Consider the following 22,146-nt stretch of genomic DNA (forward strand, 5'->3'; position numbering starts at 1 on the left):
CACCAATTTTTGTTCATTACCTATACCATTAAAGATAATCAACTGCATGGGGAAAGAAAGATATTTCTACAATAAAGACTCTCTCTCTCTCTCTCTCTCTCTCTCTCTCTCTCTCTCTCTCTCTTTTCCTTTGAGAGGAAGCCATTACTGTTCCAAAATGCTTTAGTATATCTTTGGCAATAGTAAATAGAATAAAAGAATTTTAAAAGGAAAAAAAAAATCATACACAACCTAATGAAAACTAATAGTATAGTCTGCCACAGTTGAGAGAACTGTAGCTGACAGAGTGCCAAGAAGAGTCAATTCGATTCAGGGGAGAAAAGAATAAAACATGCAAAATCACATATACATAAAATTTTCCGACTGTTACAAAAGCAAAATAGTTACACTTCAAAAACTAGAAGGCTCATAAAAGAAAAGCTAATTTTCCATCATGTAATAATAAACACTCCCCTGAAATGGATTGACTTCTGCCTTGCACAAAAATGTCGAGGGTTCTCTCATCTGTGGTTGAACTATACATAGGTGCTATGTGTGGACAACAAATGGAGGTTCTGGTTCTTTAGTCTTAAAGGAATGTCAGGAAAAAGCTGTTCAAATGAATTGAGGTAGATATAATGAAGCAAGATAAATTTGGTTTAAAAAGTTTGAAACTGAAATTGTTTGTGGATGTCAGCCAGCAGATTGTTTTTACAGCTTAACAGGAATTTGGTGAAATAATGGTAGCCAGTTTTGCAGAACTTTTCCCATGAGAATACCCAAAGAAAAGGTATAAGGCAGTTAGGACAACAGAACTACAAAAAAAAAAAAAAAAAAAAAAAATTACTGAAATAATTAGTCTTTGTATGCATGTGTATTAATCAGAATTTCTTCTTCAGGAAATATCAACAACTTTTAGGAAGATTTCTGGTTTACCATCTTAAATGTGAGGATTCTAAGGGTAGGTATATTCCAAATTTTTATAGCATTCTTCTATATCTCTTCCTCACTAGTGATCCTTCTAAGTATACTGAGGATGTTGTTTGTCCTCCTGGAAATTCAGACTATGATCAGTGTTAATTTCTTCTCCTATAAAGCAACTTTCACACAGCCATTCTGATCCATGAATTGTCTGGTATTAGTGGAAGGCTTAGTGGGTGATCAACATAATTTCTGTGACTCACTTCCTTAGCTGGATTATTGCTTATACTTTTCTAATCCAATTTGTTGTGAATATACCACTGAAACATTCTTTACTATATAGTGACATTCATTTCCCACTTCACTTTATATACTCATTTCCTATCTTAGCCTTAATTCTATAAAGCATGCCAAGGTAGTACAAAGGGAAGAATTGCAATTGGCTTTCACTGACATTTTTGTTTATACAAAGCATGAGGTAGTTATTATTATTATTATTACGGGTATCTCCATGCAGTCAGTAGACTCATCGCGGGAGACCCAAACTAGCAAAACAATATCTGTCATATCTCTTCTTGAATTCATTTACAGACGAAGAGCTCACAACTAAGTCAGGCAATGAATTCCACTCGTTCACCACCCTCCAGGCAAAAAACCTTGTTCTGACACCTTTGTTAACCACACTCTTCTTTAATTTCCAGAGATGACCTCTTGTTCTTCCATCACTATCACACAGCTGAAACATTTTCCCTGCATCAATCCTATAAAAACCTTTCAGTAATTTAAATGTTTCTATCATATCCCCTCTTCTTTGCCTATCAACCAATCTCTGCAATCCACAAGCTCTCAATCTATCAATGTAGGAGCACTTTCTCTGAACACTTTCACAGCCTCCTCATCTCCAAGGAATCCAGGTGACCAGACCTGAGCACAGTAATCCAAATGTGGAAGTATCAATGCTTTATAAAAGGGAATAATAACCTCTTTATCTCTGGATGTCAATGTGTTCCTCAACAACCAAGTAATCCTATGTGCAATCTTGGACACCTTAGCAATGTGTACTCTGAACTTCATCTCCCTATCTACCAATACCCCTAAGTTCCTAGCCTCATCAATCTCTTGGAGTACCTTTCCATCAATGTAGTACACAGCTGGTAATCTTTTAATCCCAAAATGCATGACTTTACACTTCTCCACATTGAACTGACATCCATTATCTTTTGCCCATTTTACCAGCTTATTTAAATCATCCTGCAAACTTTCAACATCAGCTTGATTTTTTATTGCGCTACACAACTTTGCATCGTCAGCAAACAACTGACGATCCCTTTAAGCCATTTCCTATATCATTTATATACAAAGTTACAAGCAAATTATCCAAAACCGATTCTGAAAGGGTCAAAATCAGGGAGCTTGCATCATATCCACTCTTGGGTAAACTAAATACCAAAAAATATCTTGATAAGATGTTTCTACAATTCTTCTGAGAGATTATACTTCACAGTTGACTCCTACTTTATGTCATCTTTTTATTCTCTCCTACTGAACTGTTATCTATCCTGCAGTTTAGAAACTAGACCAGATTCAAACCATTTCTAAATGAATGTAAAAAAATCTTTACCATCAAATAACCATCCAGTTTCTCTCGCTTCAATTCTTTCCAAAGTAATTTCCATGGAGATTGCGTTGACAGGAAAAAAAACACTGGTACGAAATACTCTCAATCTACCCCCCCCCCTAATCCAATCAAACTTTCTATTTTCCTGCTTACTTCTAAGAATAAACTCTCTCCTCTGTTTCAACCTGGCATGAATCAGGATCCTATGAGAATATTATCACTCCAGGATTTTTTTCCATCATCCTGATTTAACTGGAATGATGGTTTATCCATGCTTAAAGAATCTGCCAGACTTAATTTTGGCAAATTCTCATCCTAAGCAACTACAGGTATTTTTTAAAGTTATATTCATACTGTAATTATTTCTGTTTAATTGGTATGCTGTCATTTTTCTAGATGGCCACAAATTAAATATATATGTGCCTCAAATGATTAAATGAATGTTGTACCGTGCTGCTTGTTTGAATGCATACTTTATTAATGCAGAAGATGGACTGTTAGTTAGTCTATTTTATTAGTTTCTAGAAATTTGTTGCTTTCTAACATTGATGAAATAATAGATAATAAATAATAACTTGATAGCAAAAAAATGTTTATTCAGACAATCAACTACTTTCTGGAAATAAACTGTGTTTCACATCATCATCGTCATTGTGGTCATTACATATTTGTAGCTTAATTTATTTTATTCACTCTATCTCATGTTTATTCAGACAACTTATTTCATGAAATTAGTTGAATGTCTGAATGAACATTTTCTACTATCGAGTTATTCTATGTGGTTTAATAGTGGCATTACAATTCATCATGTCCTCATATTACAGATGAACAGGAAAATAATTGATTTCTATTATTAATAAAAAATAATTTGTATTTCTACTCTATGTTTTTGCAATATATGATATTGTTGGAAGGTAGTGAGCACTGAACATAGAAGTAATCTCTGATACCAAACAGAATTTCAATGATCCTCATAGCTAGAAATCTTAGGGAACCTTGCAGTATTCACACTACTCTAGTGAAAACAATTTTTTGATCACATTTCCCTGTACACATTCCTGACATAAGATATATTAGATGAATTGCTACATATTTGGCTAGAGAAGAAGTAGCTCCTTTTCACATGGATTTCTCATTTCTTCATTTTCGTTTTTGGCCAGAACTTCTCCATTTCTTTCTCGACAGGTTAAGAAAAACATCTCCCTTCACTTGCAATTAAGAATCTTAATAAATTTTCACAACTGGAAATAATTTTAAAAACATTCATTCCATCAATAAGATTCCACAATATGAGGGACTTTGTTTTCCTGTCAGCAGCAACAGTGATCATCACACTGCTGCTTAGATATGTATCATTCATCCCCTTACACTGCTGTTTTATTTAGTCATTCTGTTTTTGCCTATCTCCATTTCTAAACCACTAAATTTCTAAATTTGTGAGAATACATGTCAAACTTCTTTCTTCACTCATAGAAAAATGATGCACAGAAAAAAAGACACAACTAGGGAATTCTTGGAGTCAAATGACTTATCGCAAGAGATCCATTATTCACACAATACCTATCAAACCTCACCTTAAACTCTTTCACTAAGAAAGCACTCACAGCCACCATTGGCAACCTATTCCATCCATTCACACCCTTTTCTGCAAAAAAAAAAAAAAAAAAAATCTACTCCTTACACCTTTGGTAACCATGCTCTTACATTATCCAAAATTAAGTGGATATTGAATACCACATTATTTCTTAGCCGAATAAGAAACTCAAGGATAGGAAATCTAATCTAAGAGTTTCCATGCCGAATATAGAAAACAATATAAAGATCGGCAAGTCGTCCAAGTGTAAGCCAACACCTGGTATTGCAGTGCTAGGGCGACTCGTAGTAAAGGTGGAGTAAGCTCCAATCATCGTTCTTAGTATTTTCCCATAATGTAAAACACAGCTAGTAGGAGATGTATTACTGTTCTGCATTATGAGAGGTCACTACCCAGACCAGTTTCGACCTTTTTTGAGGTCTCATCAGTGAGTAGGTAGACCAAGATGTAATACTAAGGTTTCAATGGTCAGAACTTATATCTGTGGTATATAAATAATGTGGTATTCAATATCCACTTAATTTTGAATAATTTTACTTTGCCGAAGTGAAGCCTGTTGGCTCTTATTTCAGTAATTGTATTTGTGCACATTTCTTGGTAACTCGTACAGTAAAGATATAAGTTCTGACCATTGAAACCTTAGTATTATATCTAGGTCTGCATACTAATGAGTGCATTTTCCAGGATGCATGAGAAGCTCTGCTTGGGGTAGGTTTTTGCCTATCTCTAAGTGGAGCCACCACTGAGATTATGGCTCTGTCTGGTGGTGGAGTGAGCCTGCCACTGGGTAGAGCCAACGCTGAGAAGTTCTTCTTGGTGATGGGGTGAGCCTGTCACTGAGTAGAACAACGCTCAGTTGGACGATCCTCCAGTCGCTCATAGGAGTTGGCCTGGGGATCACCTAATTTTTAGAGAGGTCTTTACTTAAAAACACCTCAAAAAAGTCTAAACCGGTCTGAGTAGTGACCTTCTCTCATAATGTAGAACAGTCATACATCTCCTAGGAGCTGTGTTTTACAATATGGGAAAATACTAAGAACAGTGATCGTATCTTACTCCACCTTTACTACGAGTTGCCCTAGCACTGCACTACCAGGTGTTGACTTACGTTTGGACTCGCTGATCTTTATATAGTTTTCTATATTCAGCATGAAACTCTTAGATTAGATTTCGTATCCCTGAGTTTCTTATTCGGCTAAGAAATAATGTGGTATTCAATATCCACTTAATTTTGAATAATTTTACTTTGCCAAAGTGAAGCCTGTTGGCTCTTATTTCAGCAATTGTATTTGTGCACCTTTTTTGGCAACTCGTACAGTAAAGATATAAGTTCTGACCATTGAAATCTTAGTATTAACACAGACAGGTCATATACCAATGCTGACCATATTGCACCCACATCACCTGTTGAATTATATGATATTATTAAAAAACTTAAGAACAATAAAGCTCCTAGACCAGACAGCATCTCAAACAGGGTGTTCAAGCTGCTGCCTCGAAAAGCTATAGTGCACCTGACCAGTATAATAAATGCAATCGTAAGACTTCACTATTTTCCTTCCACCTGGAAACTGGCTGATGTGATTCCTATACATAAGCCAGGCAAAGACCCACACTTACCGCAGAATTATCGCCCAATCAGTCTCATCTCCAATCTGGGTAAGGTTGCAGAGAATGTCAATCCTCTCATGACTCCAAACCTCAGTAAATGACCTAAACATTCTCCCTAAAGAACAGTTTGTTTTCGGCAACACCATAGTAGCAAATCCACAGAATTGTCGAATACATCACCACCAGTTACAACTAGCGGCAGTGCACAGGAGCTGTTTTCCTAGACCTATCCAAAGCATTTGACAAAATCTGGCATTTTGGACTCCTGCACAAACTTATCTCAGCCGGTACCTCACTAAAAATGGTTCATCTAATCCATTCATATCTTCAGAATAGATCAATGCAAGTTTACATCCTCCCAGTGCCACATCTTTGCAGGGATCTCTATTGGCTCCATTTCTGTTTTCTGTATACATGTCAGACATCCCACACAATCCGATGACTTCCATTTTGGCCCTATATGCAGACGATAAGGCAATACTAACCAGATCTCTCAGACCCCATTTCATTACCAGAAAGCTTCAAGAAAATCTTCTAAAGCCGGAGGGTTGGTTCTCCAAGTGGAGATTGGAAGTCAACCCCCTGAAAAGCTCAACCGTTCTTTTCTCAAAAAGGCCAATGTCTCCCGCAGGAGATGTGTTACTATTCAATACTAAAATTCCCTGGCAGACAGAAACAAATTACCTGGGTGTGATTCTCGACAAAAAAAATAGCTATCTTTCAACCAACACATCAAATCTGCATGCGCAAAAGCATCTAAAGCCATAGCTCAGATCTATCCGCTAATTAATAGAAATAGCAGGCTCAGCAACAGCATCAAATTGCAACTATACCAGATGACGATTCGTCCTATAAGCACCTATGCCTCTCCGGCCAGGAGCCACACCTCTAATGCTAACATTATCAAAATACAGTGAGCGCAGAACAAGTGCTTGAGAATGATTCTGAATGCCCAGTGGTATGTTAGAAACAATCAACTCCACAGAGACACAAATATTCCCTATATTCTCTCATTTCTACAATCCTTAGCATCCACGTTTTCCCTAAAGACGTCCACATATCCCAACGATTTGGTTCAACAAGCTCCAGCATACGAGCCAGCGGACATATTCAAATATAGAAGACCAAAAGCTATATTAGCCTCCTATAACGATGCATAATCTCCATGCCCATTCAGGGGGAGCAAACTGCTAGTAAATTTTACCTTCACTGTAACCACAACAGATAGCGGGGAATATGAAAAGCACTTTGCTTCACCCCTAAAGACATAAATGTCAAATGTCTTAGTATTATGTGGTGATCGGAGAAAAGATGGCGGCTCGTGTGTTAGTGTTTCGTAGCATGTATTATTGATGATGAATTGTGAATTTGATTGATATGTTTTTAGCGATTTATTTATGCTTATTCATTAGTAATAGTAGTTAATTGCTTGCTACCATAAACAGTCACTTTATTTTCCATAGTGCTTTATTCAGGTAAGTCATTTATAATTACAAGGGCGATACGCTAGGCCTACTGCCGCTAGTATCGCCATTGTTTCTTATAGTGACATTTTACTGCTGGTAGAAACCTAAGAGTGTCTACGGGATTTGCTAGTGGAACCTCAAAAGTCCACAGGATTATCTTTACCTGCTCGGGACACCTGAGAAATCTCTACTCTTTCTCCATCTGTGTCTTAACACATTTTAAATTATTGTAATGGCAAACTTCTGAATGAGACCAAATTCGAGGAAGTATACATGGAATTCCTCAGACTAGAAAAGCTGCTGAGTGATAATTGGCCGGGAAAAGTGATATCGTATGACACGTTTTCCCCCGAATGTGTCTCAGACGTTGTCGCTGAAGATCATTTAGATTCGGTGCCTTCTACTCCTTCAGACTTTGTAGTAGTGCGTGCACGCAAAAAGCGAAGAACAACAGAAGAACTTCACAATGACAATACTGAAATGGAACAGGATTCTCAGGGTTCGGACACCGCTATTTCTCCCAAAGAAAAGGTGCCTCCAATCATCCTTAGAGAAAAGCAGAAGTGGGCAGCTTTAAGATCCACAATGTCCAATCTGCATATTGGCTTCATTAATGCTAAAAACATGGATGAAGGCATAAAGATCCAGCCAGCACCAAACTATAGGTTGACCAAAGAACTGGATGACAGAGGCATCCAGTATCATACCTTTGCGCTCAGCTCTGAAAAAAACTTAAAAGTGATCCTTCGTGGTGTCTTGAAGACATTGACACAGCAGAAATAGCTGCTGACCTAAATTCTCAGGATCTGCCTCCAGTCAAGGTCAGCAGAATGTACAAAGCAGACAAGCCTCCCATGCCATTAGTCCTTGTTGAGATTCATAAAATATACAAGGATATCTACAACTTAAAAACAGTCTGTGGTCTCATCGTTACACCAGAACCACTCCGGAAAAGATCATCTTCTGGGAAGTGCCACAGGTGCCAGAAGTTTGGCCATGCCCAGAATCTATGCAGAGTGGAATATAGATGTTTAAAATGTGGAGACAGCCACGAAACCAATACCTGCACAAAGCCGAGGACCACCTTGGCCAAATGTGCCAACTGCAGTGGCCCTCATCCTGCGAACTACAAAGGATGTACTCAGCACCCAAAGAACAGACGGATGGAGGCAGTCAATCAGCCCTCCTCCTAAAGAACAAGAACACCAGAGGCCCAGGCATCAAAACCAGAGACTCAGCGGCCACAGTCGGAGACCTCCAATAATAGAGACACCCAAAAGCAAACAAGAAGTTATACCGATGTGACCCGTACAATTAGACCAATTCCAGAACAAAATCAACCAACAGCACCTAAAAACCTAACAGCTGTTATTACGGCCTCACTAACAAACATGCTACAAAATTTCAGCCTATCAAACCCTACTGAGACCTCCACTAAAAGATTTCTTCATGAAACGCAGGTCATTCTCACAGCTCTCATAAATGAATAGTAACAAACTCACTCCAGCATCTCTTCAGATGGTTGCTTGGAATGCAAATGGCCTCAATAACAAAATTCTGGAACTCCGAGATTTCACATATAGATATCAACCAGATGTTATATTAATCAGTGAAACTCATTTAAGCCCCTCAGACAATCCTAAAATAAGGGGTTATCGCCTATACAGAAATGACAGATTACTCTACAGAGGCGGCGGCACTGCCATCTTCATTAAAAACTACATTAAGCACCACTCTGTGAGCAACCCTTCAACAACTAACCTTGAGATCAATGGCATGGAAGTAGTCACCAGCTCCACTGGCAAACTAAAAATCTACTCAGCTTACAACCCTCCCCAAAAATCTCTACTACACTCTGACCTAAATGCCATCTTATACATCAGAGAGCCGACCATTATAGCCGGGGATCTGAACTCCAAGCACCCTGCATGGAATTGCTCAAACACCAACAAGAATGGTTGCATCCTTTCCAATTACTTAGGATCACACAATGCTGTTGTGGCAGGCCCCACCGAACCAACTCATCTCAGTACGCTTGGCACTACTGACATCCTGGATATAGCTATCCTGCAGGATATCAAACTTCAATACAGCATTATATCCATGGATGAACTATCATCCGATCATAACCCAATTCTAGTACAGCTGGGAAAACAAGAATACCTGTCTCCTCCTTCTCACTCCTACATAGCATGGGAAAGACTGTCAACAGCACTGAAGGATTATATTGGACCTGCTCCTCACATACGCACAAAAGAACAAGTAGAAACTGCAGTTTAAAAATCTCACATCTGCTATAAAGGTAGCTTCCTCCTACAAATCTGCCCACAAGCCAGATCGTTTGCCTGATGACATCATGAACTTGATCAGAGACAAAAACAGAGCTAGGAAAAAATTCCGTAACACATGTGCACCACAAGATTTGAGTGCATCTCTTACTGCCCCATTTAATCTAAACAGATTAAATGGGACAGTAAGAGATGCACTCAAAGCTCATAGAGACCAAGTATGGGATGGAAAGTTATCCTCCATTTCACCTACTGATCAGTAGGTGAAATACAGTCTCCATCTGGGGACTACTGAAAAATATCAAAAACAAAGACAGATCCCTTCCCCCAATATTCTCTGACCAGGGCCCTCATACAGATGTAGACAAAGCAGAAGTTATAGCATACAATTTAGAGGTTTCCATACGAATGCAGGCCTTCATATGGAAACCTTGACTTTGACCACATATATAAGATATATAAGATTCACAGCAAGGTCAGACACTCACTCAATCTTCCTATCACCAGCACTGACCATATTGCACCAACATCACCTGCTGAGATATATGACATTATTAAAAAAATTAGAACAAAAAAGCTCCTGGGCCAGACGGCATTACAAATCGGGTGATCAAACTTCTGCCCCGAAAAGCAGTAGTGCACCTGACCAGTATAATAAATGCAATTTTAAGATTTCACTATTTTCCTTCCACCTGGAAACTAGCTGACGTAATTCCTATACATAAGCCAGGCAAAGACCCACACTTACTGCAGAATTATCGCCCAATCAGTCTCATCTCCAATCTGGGTAGGTTTGCAGAGAAGGTCATCCTCTCACAACTCCAAACCTCAGTAAATGACCTAAACATTCTCCCTAAAGAACAGTTTGGTTTTAGGCAACACCATAGTACTACCCAGCAAATCCACAGAATTGTCGAATACATCACCACCAGCTACAACTGGCGCCAGTGCACAGGAGCTGTTTTCCTAGACTTATCCAAAGCATTTGACAAAATCTGGCATTTTGGACTCCTGCACAAACTTATCTCAGCCGGTATCTCACTAAAAATGGTTCATCTAATCCATTCGATCAATGCAAGTTAAAATCAACGGTTCTACATCCTCCCAGTGCCACATCTTTGCTGGAGTGCCTCAGGGATCTCTACTGGCTCCATTGCTGTTCTCTATATACATGTCAGACATCCCGCACAATCCAATGACTTCCAATTTGGTCCTGTATGCAGACGATACGGCAGTACTAACCAGATCTCTCAGACCCCATTTCATTACCAGAAAGCTTCAAGAAAACCTTCTAAAGCTGGAGGGTTGTTTCTCTAAGTGGAGATTGGAAGTCAACCACCAGAAAAGCTCAGCCGTTCTTTTCTCAAAAAAGCCAATGTCTCCTGTAGGAGATGTGTTACTATTCAATACTAAAATTCCCTGGCAGACAGAAACAAATTACCTGGGTGTAATTCTCGACAAGAAGCTATCTTTCAATCAGCACACCAAGTCTGCATGCACAAAGGCATCTAAAGCTATAGCTCAGATCTATCCTCTAATTAATAGAAATAGCAAGCTCAGCAACAGAATCAAATTGCAACTATACCAGATGACGATTCGTCCTATAAGCACCTATGCCTCTCCAACCTGGAGCCACACCTGTAATACTAACATTATCGAGATACAAAGAGTGCAGAACAAGTGCTTGAGAATGATTCTGAAACGCTCCGTGGTATGTTAGAAACAATCAACTTCATAGAGATGCAAATATTTCCTATATTTTCTCTTTTTTACAATCCTTAGCATCCAAGTTTTTCCTAAAGACATCCACACACCCCCAACGATTTGGTTCAGCAAGCAGCAGCATACACGGCAACGGACATATTCAAATATAGAAGACCGAAAGCTATATTAGCATCCCATAACGATGCATAATCTCCATGCCCATTCAGGGGGAGCAAACTGCTCGTAAATTTTACCCTCACTGTAACCACAACAGATAGCAGGGAATATGAAAAGCATCTTGCTTCACCCCTAAAGACGTAAATATCAATTGTCTTAGTATTACGAGTGGACGGCAGTTTGATGATGGACGAAGTGAATTCTGATTTTGAGTGTTGATAGAAAATGTGATTTAAGGAATTTTTGACTAGTTAATTTACAAGTAGTAAATAGTTTTGCTACTATAAATAAACGGTTTATTTTCAAAGAGGTCTTTCTTATTCTTATACATCAAAGAATCAGCTACGCAGAGGTTTATCCAGGTAAGTCAACCGAATTTACAACAAAGGCACTTGTCCTACTGCCGCTAGTATCGCCATTGTTTCATATACTGATATGAAACAATGAAATAATATGAAATTTCAGTAATATGAAATGAAATGACATGAAATAATAGATAGACAGTTGCTTACTTGGTAAGCAACTGTCTATCTATTATTCTGATAAGAGAAAGGCATGTCCTGCCACACAGAACAAAGTTTGGGGCTAACCATGGAGGCACAATATGAAGAACTAAATTTTAAAGAACTTCTGGCTATCTTCAAACATGTAGGCAATCTTGTGCACACTAAATGTCCAGGAAAAGTTGTGATTCATCGAATAAAAGAGATTGATACAGATGACCCTCAAGTCTCAGAACTTCTTCCCAGCATCCTTCAAGACAGCACCAGCGAAATTGAAACAACAGCTGATGATAATTCCCTCGCAGATCACAGTGATTATAAGGTGGTTAGCGCTTGCAAAAAACACAAAACTGCAGCCTCTGAATCACCCAAAGCAGATCGAATGGAAGAAGACAGTCCTGTCCTGGACTCTCCTACCTCCTCAAGGGAAAATATACCTCCAATTATTCTGCGAAAAAAAAATGGATGTCCCTAAGGACTATGATGTCTAATTTACAAATTTCATACAGTCAAGCGAAGAATATCACAGATGGTATTAAAATCCAACCTAGGTCAGTGGTGGATTATCGAAGGTTAACTGGTGAATTAAATGCAAGAGGTATACGGTACCACACCTTTTCACTAGGATTAGAGAAAAACCACAAGGTAGTAGTGATTAGAAGTGTCTCGGAAGACGTATCCACAGAAGAAGGGCTGCGGATCTACACCTGCAAGACCTACCACCCGTTAAGGTCAGCAGAATGACCAAAAAAGACAAGACTCCAATGCCACTGGTTTTAGTAGATATCAGTCAAGCTTATAAGCACAAATGTGACCTGACATACATCTGTGGACTGAAAATTACTATAGAACCATTAAGAAAAAGGGCTTCAACAGGGCAGTGCAATAGATATCAAAGGTTTGGCCATGCCCAGAAAATGTGCAAGGCTGAATTCAAATCTTTAAAATGTGGGGTCGCCCATCCAACAAATACATGCACTAAACCAAAATCTACCCCGGCTAAATGTGCCAACTGTGGCGGTCCTCACACTGCCAATTACAAAGGACGCGCTCACAATCCAAGAAATAGAAAAACAGAAGCAGAAGCATTTTCTTCCTCACTCAGCACTCCTATGTCAGAGATTACTTTACAGCCTCTTGAAGAGCAACTGTCAGACGCTCATCTACTGAAGTCAGATGCTCCCAAACGAGTAACTCCGCAACAACATATGCGGATGTAACTCGTCCTAAACAGTCATCCCGGGAACAGCCAACACCACATGCAAATCTGACAGCTATCATTACCTCTTCTCTCGCAAATATGCTGTTGGATTTTAGCAGATCCAACCCTTCACCAAGATCTACTAATAGATTTCTAAAGGGCATACAAGCCATTATATCAGCGCTCACCAATGAATAGAAACAAATTAAAACTAGATTCTTTGCAGATTATAGCATGGAATGCGAATAGCCTAAGGGGTAAGGTCTTGGAGCTCCAGGAGTTTGCCCAAAGACATCAGCCGGATCTACTCTTGCTAAGTGAAACCCATCTGCGACCATCAGATAATCCCAAAATTAGTGGATACCAGCTGTACAGAACAGACAGATTATCCTGCAGAGGCAGTGGCACTGCTATGTACGTAAAGAACTACATCAATCATCATTCCACCCACCACTAATCTCGAGATTACAGGCATTGAAATTCTACGTGCTCGGCCGGTAATCTAAAAATCTTCGCAGTTTACCATCCTCTGCAAAAAACACTACTGTTCTCAGATCTGAACGCCGTACTCGAAAACAGGGAGCCTGTCATCGTGGCCGGCGACTTTAACTCTAAGCATCCTGACTGGAACAGCCGTTTTATCAATAAAAATGGACAAATACTAGCCACAACCACATTTTTGGACTAAGAGTCCAAAAATGTAAATGTGGTTGTGGCAGGCCCCACCGAGCCTACCCATCATAACACATCCGGCATGGCTGATGTTTTGGACATAGCTATCCTACAAAATGTAAGACTACAGTACAGTACAGTATAATGACACTCAATGATTTATTTTTCTATCACAACTCCATTCTATTACAGCTGGGAAACCAGGACAATTTGTTTCCCCCTCTACATTCTTTTATACCCTGGGACAAACTATCCAAGGTGCTTCCAAAATATATTGGTCCCGTGCAGATAATAAAATCAACAGATGAAATTGAAATAGCTGTAAAGGATCTAACTAAACAAATTAACTCAGCAGTTACTACTTCCACAACTACCCGCAGACCAAAATCACTTGCCAGAAGACATCATGAACTTGATCAGAGAGACGAACAGGGCAAGAAAGAGATATAACACTCGAGCATCTCAAGATAAACGAATTTTGAATAGATTCAACTCCGCAGTAAGAGATGCCCTCACAGCGCATAGAAGTCAACTTTGGGAGGAAAAAGTAACTTCTCTCTCTCTTGATAAACACTCTATATGGAATCTAATCAAAAAGATTAACAACAAAAACAAACGTCTTCTGACTCTTCAAACAGATGTTGGCCTGATCCATACCGATGCAGATAAAGCCGAGGCAATAGCAAGAAATCTATAGAGTCAATGTAAACCCTCTTATGACCACCTCGACCTCAATCGCATATACAAGCTCCACCGTCATGTCAGATCTACGCTTAAATCTTCTATGATATACTCTAGTCAAACTGCACCCACATCACCTGCAGAAATATACGACATAATCAAGAAGTTAAAGAACAAAAAAGCCTCCTGGACCTGATGGAATCACCAACAAGGTGATAAAACTACTACCCCGCACAGCTATTGTGCATCTGACTAACATAATAAACTCCATCTTTCGCTACAAATATTTCCCTTCCCACTGGAAGCTAGCAGATGTAATCCCAATACATAAACCTGGAAAAGACCCGAAATTACCTCAAAGTTACAGACCAATTAGTCTCATCTCAAACCTGGGCAAAATTTCCGAGAAAGTTATTCTCACAAGACTCCAAGAATTAGTGCACAGGCAAAACATTATTCCTGAGGAGCAGTTTGAGTGCCGACAATCTCACAGTACCACACAACAGATATATAGATTAGTGGAATATGTTACCACAGGATTTAATTGGCGTCAATGCACTGGGGCTGTTTTCTTGGACATAGCTAGTGCATTTGACAAGGTTTGGCATTATGGCTTACTACACAAAATGATATCTTTTGGTACACCATTGGGAATGGATCAACTGACCAAGTCACACCTCTACAATCGGCACATGCGAGTCAAGTTGAATGGTGCACTCTCAATACAAAAGTACATCCTGGCTAGAGTCCCACAAGGATCTCTACTGGCACCAACTCTTTTTTTCCATATATATGTGTGTGATATCCTGCACAACCCACAGTCATCTATCAAGGCCTTATATGCAGATGATACTGCGATACTGGCCAGATCTTTAAAACCGCATCTAGCAATCAAGAAACTGCAGGAAAATCTACTGCTAATCAAACAATATTTCACCAAATGGCTACTCCAAGTTAACTCTCAAAAGAGCGTAGCACTCCTATCGCCAAAAGACCAATGCTTCCTACTGGAGACATCCTCCCATGTAACACAAAAATCCCATGGTTTACTGAAATCAAATATCTTGCGTATTGATAAACAAAAAACTGACTTTCCGCTCCCATGTCAAGACTATCTGTCGAAATACATCAAAAATCATTGCCCAGCTCTATCCTTTAATTAATAGGAACAGTAAATTGCGCACCAGAATCAAGTTACTTATATATAAAATGATGATTCCTCCTATACTCACCTATGCTTCTCGGGCCTGGAGCCATACTGTCAATACCAATATACTCAAACTACAACGTGTGAAAAATAAATCTCAATGATCTGCAACGCACCATGGATCGTACGTATGTGCAACTTCACCAGTACACAAATGTCCCCTATATCTATACCTTCATGCAGACTACAATAACAACTAAGTTCTTCTCAAAAGCATCTGTGCACCCTAATAAACTAATTCAACTAGCCTCAAATTACGACGCAACAGACTACTTTAAGCATAAAAGACCAAAAGCTATCTTAAACTGCAACCTCAATGAATAATCCTCAGGCCCACTCAGGGCGAGCAACAGGCTCATAAATCTTTTCCCACTCACAGTTCTCCTCATCGGATAGCGGGGAATATGAAAAGCATCTGCTTCACCCTTAAGGTCAGTAGTGTCATATGTCAAAAAAGCTTAGTATTACATCTAGGTCTACCTACTCACCGATGAGACCTCAAAAAAAGGTCGAAACCGGTCTGGGTGGTGACCTTCTCTCATAATGCAGAACAGTAATACATCTCCTAGGAGCTGTGTTTTACATTATGGGAAAATACTAAGAACGGTGATTGGAGCTTACTCCACCTTTACTATGAGTCGCCCTAGCACTGCAATACCAGGTGTTGACTTATACTTGGACTTGCCAATCTTTATACTGTTTTCTATATTCGGCATGAAACTCTTACATTAGATTTCCTATCCCTGAGTTTTTTATTCGGCTAAATAAATGATATTCAATATCCACTTAATTTTGAATAATTTTACTTTGCCGAAGTGAAGCCTGTTGGCTGTTATCTCAGTAAATGCTCTTGCATAACTTCCATAGGATGACCTCTTGTTCTTCCCCTCGCTGCTGTATACTGAAAAAAAAAATCGTCAGTAACAATCCCATAAAACCACAGATCTTCAGTCTATTTTCACAGGAAACATTCCATAGACTGCCCACAATCTTTGTCACGCACCCCTGGATCCTCACCAGCACTTCCTTAGTAACACACCTTCCGAATGGTAACCTCTCCTTCATTGTATATAGAAAATCCATGCACACAGGCAGATACATTCACAAACTTTCCCACCACCTCTCAACAATATGGGATCATTAAAATTCTAACCAACAGAGCCTATAATCTTTGTTCCAGTGGACACGCTGTTTCAATTGAACTCAACCATATACACAACACCTTCCTTTCCAGTGGCTACAGTGGTTACAGAATTAAAAAAAAAAAATAATCAGTTCCTCCCCATTCCTCAACCATCACTTCAGAATTCAGAAATGCCATCACCCTTCCCTACATTCATGGCACATCAGCAGTACCGTTGAAAGGGTGTAGCACAGAGGTGGCCTACCTCACGGCGCGGCTTAATTAGCGCTCATTCAGCCATATTGCGGTAGGCGCCGTCGCAATGCTAACAATTCCTGTTAGCGTAGCAAGTGCAGAAACAAGTTTTTCCAACCTAAACTGATTAAAAATTATTTGCGAACAGTAATGATCCAAGAAAGATTGGTTGGTCTAGCAACTCTATCATCAGAGGCAGACATGGCTTATAAATTAAACTCAGAAGAGCTTATAAACAGTTTTATTGTGCGATATCCCCGTAGAGCAAACATTTAATTAATATTATTATGTAATTGTTATGCATTAATGTTTCTATTGTAATAAAAACAAAACAGCAATTGGAGATTTTCTTATATTTTTGTCTTATAACCCATCAGGGGCAATATTTAATTGTTTGCCTCAGGGCTCGATCTGATCTGGCGACGGCCCTGCACATCAGAAAAAATAGCCAGGTCTTTAAAAAAGTACAACCTCTACACAGCTTTAAGTCTCACCAGAAATTTGCTACTCTTATCTGTTCTACCAAAGTTCAGCTCTCTCCTCTCTCAGTGCCTGGAATGCAAAGTACCTTGCTCCGGCAAGTGACTTACTTCAGACAGACAAGTAGATCAGCCACCGTCCATTTAGATGAACACAAATCGTACATCTGCGATCACGACTACAGTCAATCTAGCCTTGCAGATGATGTATTGGATACAACTCACAGGATCTTCTGTTAGAAAACCACCATGCTTCACCATAGTAAATTTAAAAAGAAAAGACTGTTTTTGGAATCTGCAGTGGCACTCAGAAATCAACCTAATTTAAAACAAATACGAATGCATAACACTTCCCAAAATTTGGGAAACAATAATCGTCAGAGGTCCCAGTTTACATCCTAGCTACCTACAAACACTTACCCATAGAGGGTGAACCACCTAGATAGGACTTTAGTCACCTATGTGTTTCATTAAGTATTGTGTTGTTCTTTGTGTAGTTGTTACAAGTGTTATTTGTATTCCCTGAAGATGTCTCAGTGACTGATATGAAATATTGGAAGCATTAATATTCGTTTTTAATCCTTACCTAGTGCTGTCAATACTTGATTAAACCTCCAACAGGATAGCTGTCACTGAAATGTATCCAACAGGATACATTTCAATCCTGGATTCAAATCCTTCAATAAACCACTCTTTGGTATATGTTCATCAGTTAGTTACCTTCTGATCCAAATCACTACATTCATATCCATCCCCATTTGCACCAATTTATGCAACAGAGTTCCAAGTGAAATCATGACAAATGCCTTTGCAAAGTGTAGCAGTATCACTGAGTAGCCATTTCCCTTATCGAACTTCACTGTTGCTTTATTATAAAAAGTAACTTTAACTTACCACATAGCAAAAGAGGTCCTTAGAATTTGTTTTGGACTCATCAGCTCTTGTCTTGTCTTGTCAGATGTCATCTCCTTCCAGGAGGTTGACTACCATGAGCTTCCACAATGTACGGTTTTGTGCTTCTCTTTTGCATTCTTCATAGGACAAAAAGGTCCAGTCCTTAATATTTTTCCCATCCAATCTGTTCTTTGTCTTCCTCTTCTTCTTCTTTTTCCTTGTATCATTCTAGACGTGTTTTTTGAAGGGATTCATGCCTTAGTATGTGACCAAGGTAGGTGGTTTTCCTTTTCTTAATGGTTTTCAACAGATTCCTATCTTCTCCAATCATCTCTAATATTTCTAAATTAGTTTTTTTGGCAGTCCATGGGATCCTAAGAATTCTTCTGAGGATCCACATCTCATCAGTTAGCTTCCTCTTATAATTAACTTGGGCCTTCCTTATCATACAGGTCACCTCCCTCACTGTACATTGTACTGTTCATGGGTATGCTGATCACCTTTTTCTTTATACTCCCTCCACAATCTTTTCTTTATCTGAACCTCTTGCTTAATAAAACTATTCATCCATTTTACTCTTACCTGATTTTCCTTCCAGACTGAGTATATATTCTGATACTGCTTTCCTTAAACACCCCTTGTCAACTTCCCATGCACCATCACCTCTCCCCTCCAAATTCTCACAGCATGGCACTGCAGAAAGCTGACTCAGCTTGTCAAAATCATCTGCTTTGTAAATTCTACATATATCCCTTCTATACAGAAAATTCTCCTTATCTGACAATCTCTCTCTCTGGTTAAGACTACATGATCACTTTTCTCAAACAAAAGCAGAATAGCTAGGATTGGTTAAATTCTCTGATGCTATAACCAGATCCAGTATTCTCAAACCTCATGTCCCCCTCCATTACATGCTGTCTAAGGTAATTATCTCTCTCTCTCTCTCTCTCTTTCTGGAGCTGTATAAATTCCATTTCCTTCTTTTCTTGTGACTATTCTTCCTCCCAATCTATGTCCCCATAGTTGAAATCCCCCATAATAATTACTTCGCCTGCACTCATAATTTGCCAATGCATGCCATCTACATTTCCCTTATACCCCCTGGATTATAGCAGCAATCAATTATATTTCATCCTGTTAGCTTCTATCCCATACCAGATAGTTTCAAATGCAATGCCCTCCGCATCCCTGTCCTCCTAATGTACCTCCTGATGCATATCCTTTGCATTCTATTACTCTGATTATATCATCATTGGTCAACCAAGTCTCATTAATACCTATAACATTTAGCAAGTTGAGCTAGCCAATCCCAAAAACTCCTGTCCTTATTCTGAATGCTTCTGACATAAGTATACATTAACTGCAATACCAGCAACCTCCATTACACCTTTGTGTTGCTTAGCCCACTAAAGTTAAGTACCTGGGGAGCTACATTCAGTATCATGTGATCAATTTCCCACTTACTTACCTCTAGGCTGCCTGGAAGTTATCCACAATCACCTGCTTTTTCCCTAAACATTCTAGTTTCCCTGACTCTGCACTTCCATTCTCAATGAACAACTTTCTCAGGACTCCTGATCCTAAATTCATTCTAATGTAAGTCAGTTACCTTCTATAAATCCTTCCTTCCATCAACTCACTCCACACATTCTTCCTACACAATCTGTGCACTGACTCATTCATGATTATGGCTGTCTGTCTCAGCTCACCTCTATCATACCATGGCAACAGACAACTTTTACTTTCTCACTCTTCTTTTTTGCACGTACTAGTAACTCTTTCATATTTTCTTACATACACTTTTCACCTACTAAATCATTTGTATACCACACAAAATAAACATATCTTCACCTCCACTCTCTGCATCCTAACAGCAGAGTATTGGTTCATTTTCCTATGTGTCATTTTTATTAATAAATCTTAACTGAAACAAATCCAGATAACCTTTAACACTATTGCTATCAATATGATAATAAAGAAAATTTGATTTAAGAGTTCTTCTGTCACCTATTGTAGGTAGGATACACTCAGATGGCATGTGATAAGTGAAGGTATAGTTTAAAGGAGCTCCTAGATGAGTCTTTGACTCCATGGGGATCTTGGGTAATAATAATAATAATACACATTCCAAGTGAGAGGTTAAAAACAAATTTATATGCCAAACAAACCCCAATGTATTATGACTGTGTTAATCGGTCAGTTACAAAGTTCTTTTATTCTGGTTCTTACTTTAAGACTGGTTAAGTATCCTATATGTATCTATATTTCAACATTCTTCGCTGGTCATTTGATGGCGTGCTACATTAAAGTTGTTCTGCCATTCGAAATTATGAGATTCCCTAGCTGGCTTTACACCATTATGCGTCTATAAATAGCTACCACTGCTCTCTTTTATCCTAAGTAGAGATGAGTAATTGCCAATTACCAAGTATTTACGTGATGGCTTAAAGAGACTTAACGTGGACACGCGGCATTCGCGAGGTTTAAATGAGATTCACCACTTCCATCTGTCCTCGGATTTCAACAGACGACGCGAATCGTGAAAATGTCCTACTAATTTACTGCATGTGTGAATGGTCGGTGTTTTGAGCATTAAGGTTGATTTTCACTATATATGCTACTGGTGGTGAAGAAAACCCATGCGTGACCAAAAATGAAACAAAAAGGAGTAACTTCGAAATGTAACAGAACTATCATGTTGTTCATCGCCCGACTACCGCAAGTCAGATAACAACATCGTCAGTGTTGTTGTTTATTATAAATAAGACTGTTGCATTGCATCGACTAAAGTTAATGGCACGTAAAAATTGCAGCGTTAAGAACAAACAATTTGGAGAATTTCGCACACACTCCATAGGAAGCTTTTGCTGTTTACTTTATATTCGAATTAAGCAGCGAATGCTTTTTTTTTTTTTTTTTTTTTTTGTTCTTTCATAGAGTATGAAAATCATCCATAATCCGAAGATCCTCTATGATAATATCACGCTTTTTACCTTAAAGACAAAACTTACACTTTGCATGAAGTAATATACACACACGCAAAAATGTACTCTCTTAAGACTCCCCCCCCCCCCCCCCACACACACACCTTTTTTAATGAAATGTTTCAGGAAGTCAACAGGAGTTCCACAAAGTAATCAGTAATGCTGCATCAGTGTTCTTAAAAAAATATTGTTTGGAAAGTTTTTTATTATTATTAAATAAAAATATATTCTATTTTGTCCGAACACGCCACCTTAGCATGAAACTGTTCTATAACGGGCAGACACGATCCACTCCTTACGTATAAAATATTCTACGCTAGTCTCTCAGGATAATATTTTAGATTCTTTTATAGCATCACTCCACTTTTTTTGCATAACATCCAAAAATCCAAAATGATTGGAATACAATGCACAAGAGAGCGGTGAGTGCGAAGCCGGTCAATGTACAGGTGCTGTCGAATGACCACTGTGTGTGTGTGTGTGTGTGTGTGTGTATACGTGACAATGAGACTTGATGCGATGAGTCTTTGACTCCACTGAGGTCTGAAAATAGTAAGAATAGGTTCAAGCTGTGAAAGAAAGTGCTCAGAAGATGAAGAAGAAAGGGCTTTAACAATACTGTAAAGGGGGGGGGGAGACTCATGTAAAGCACTCACGGTAAACAATTTTTTTGTTAAAATCTCGGTGGAAGAGGGATGAAAAGTTGTGGTTGCATCACTGGATCTAAAAGTACCTTTTGAAGTGCACCTTCAAAGATCACGACATTAATTGCTGTTGATTCGGAATGTT

At 38.9% G+C, this 22,146-nt stretch overlaps 1 protein-coding gene across 1 annotated transcript in view; it reads right to left on the reverse strand.

Moving 5' to 3' along the window:
• Positions 1-22,146, reverse strand: part of Invadolysin (leishmanolysin-like peptidase, invadolysin) — a 658,154-nt gene that overhangs the window by 293,258 nt on the left and 342,750 nt on the right. The window lies entirely within an intron of this gene.

The sequence above is a fragment of the Typopeltis vanoorti genome, chromosome 15 (assembly GCF_054136105.1).
Source record: "Typopeltis vanoorti isolate ZY-2024b chromosome 15, IOZ_Tvanoo_1.0, whole genome shotgun sequence".
Taxonomy (NCBI): Eukaryota; Metazoa; Arthropoda; class Arachnida; order Uropygi; family Thelyphonidae; genus Typopeltis; species Typopeltis vanoorti.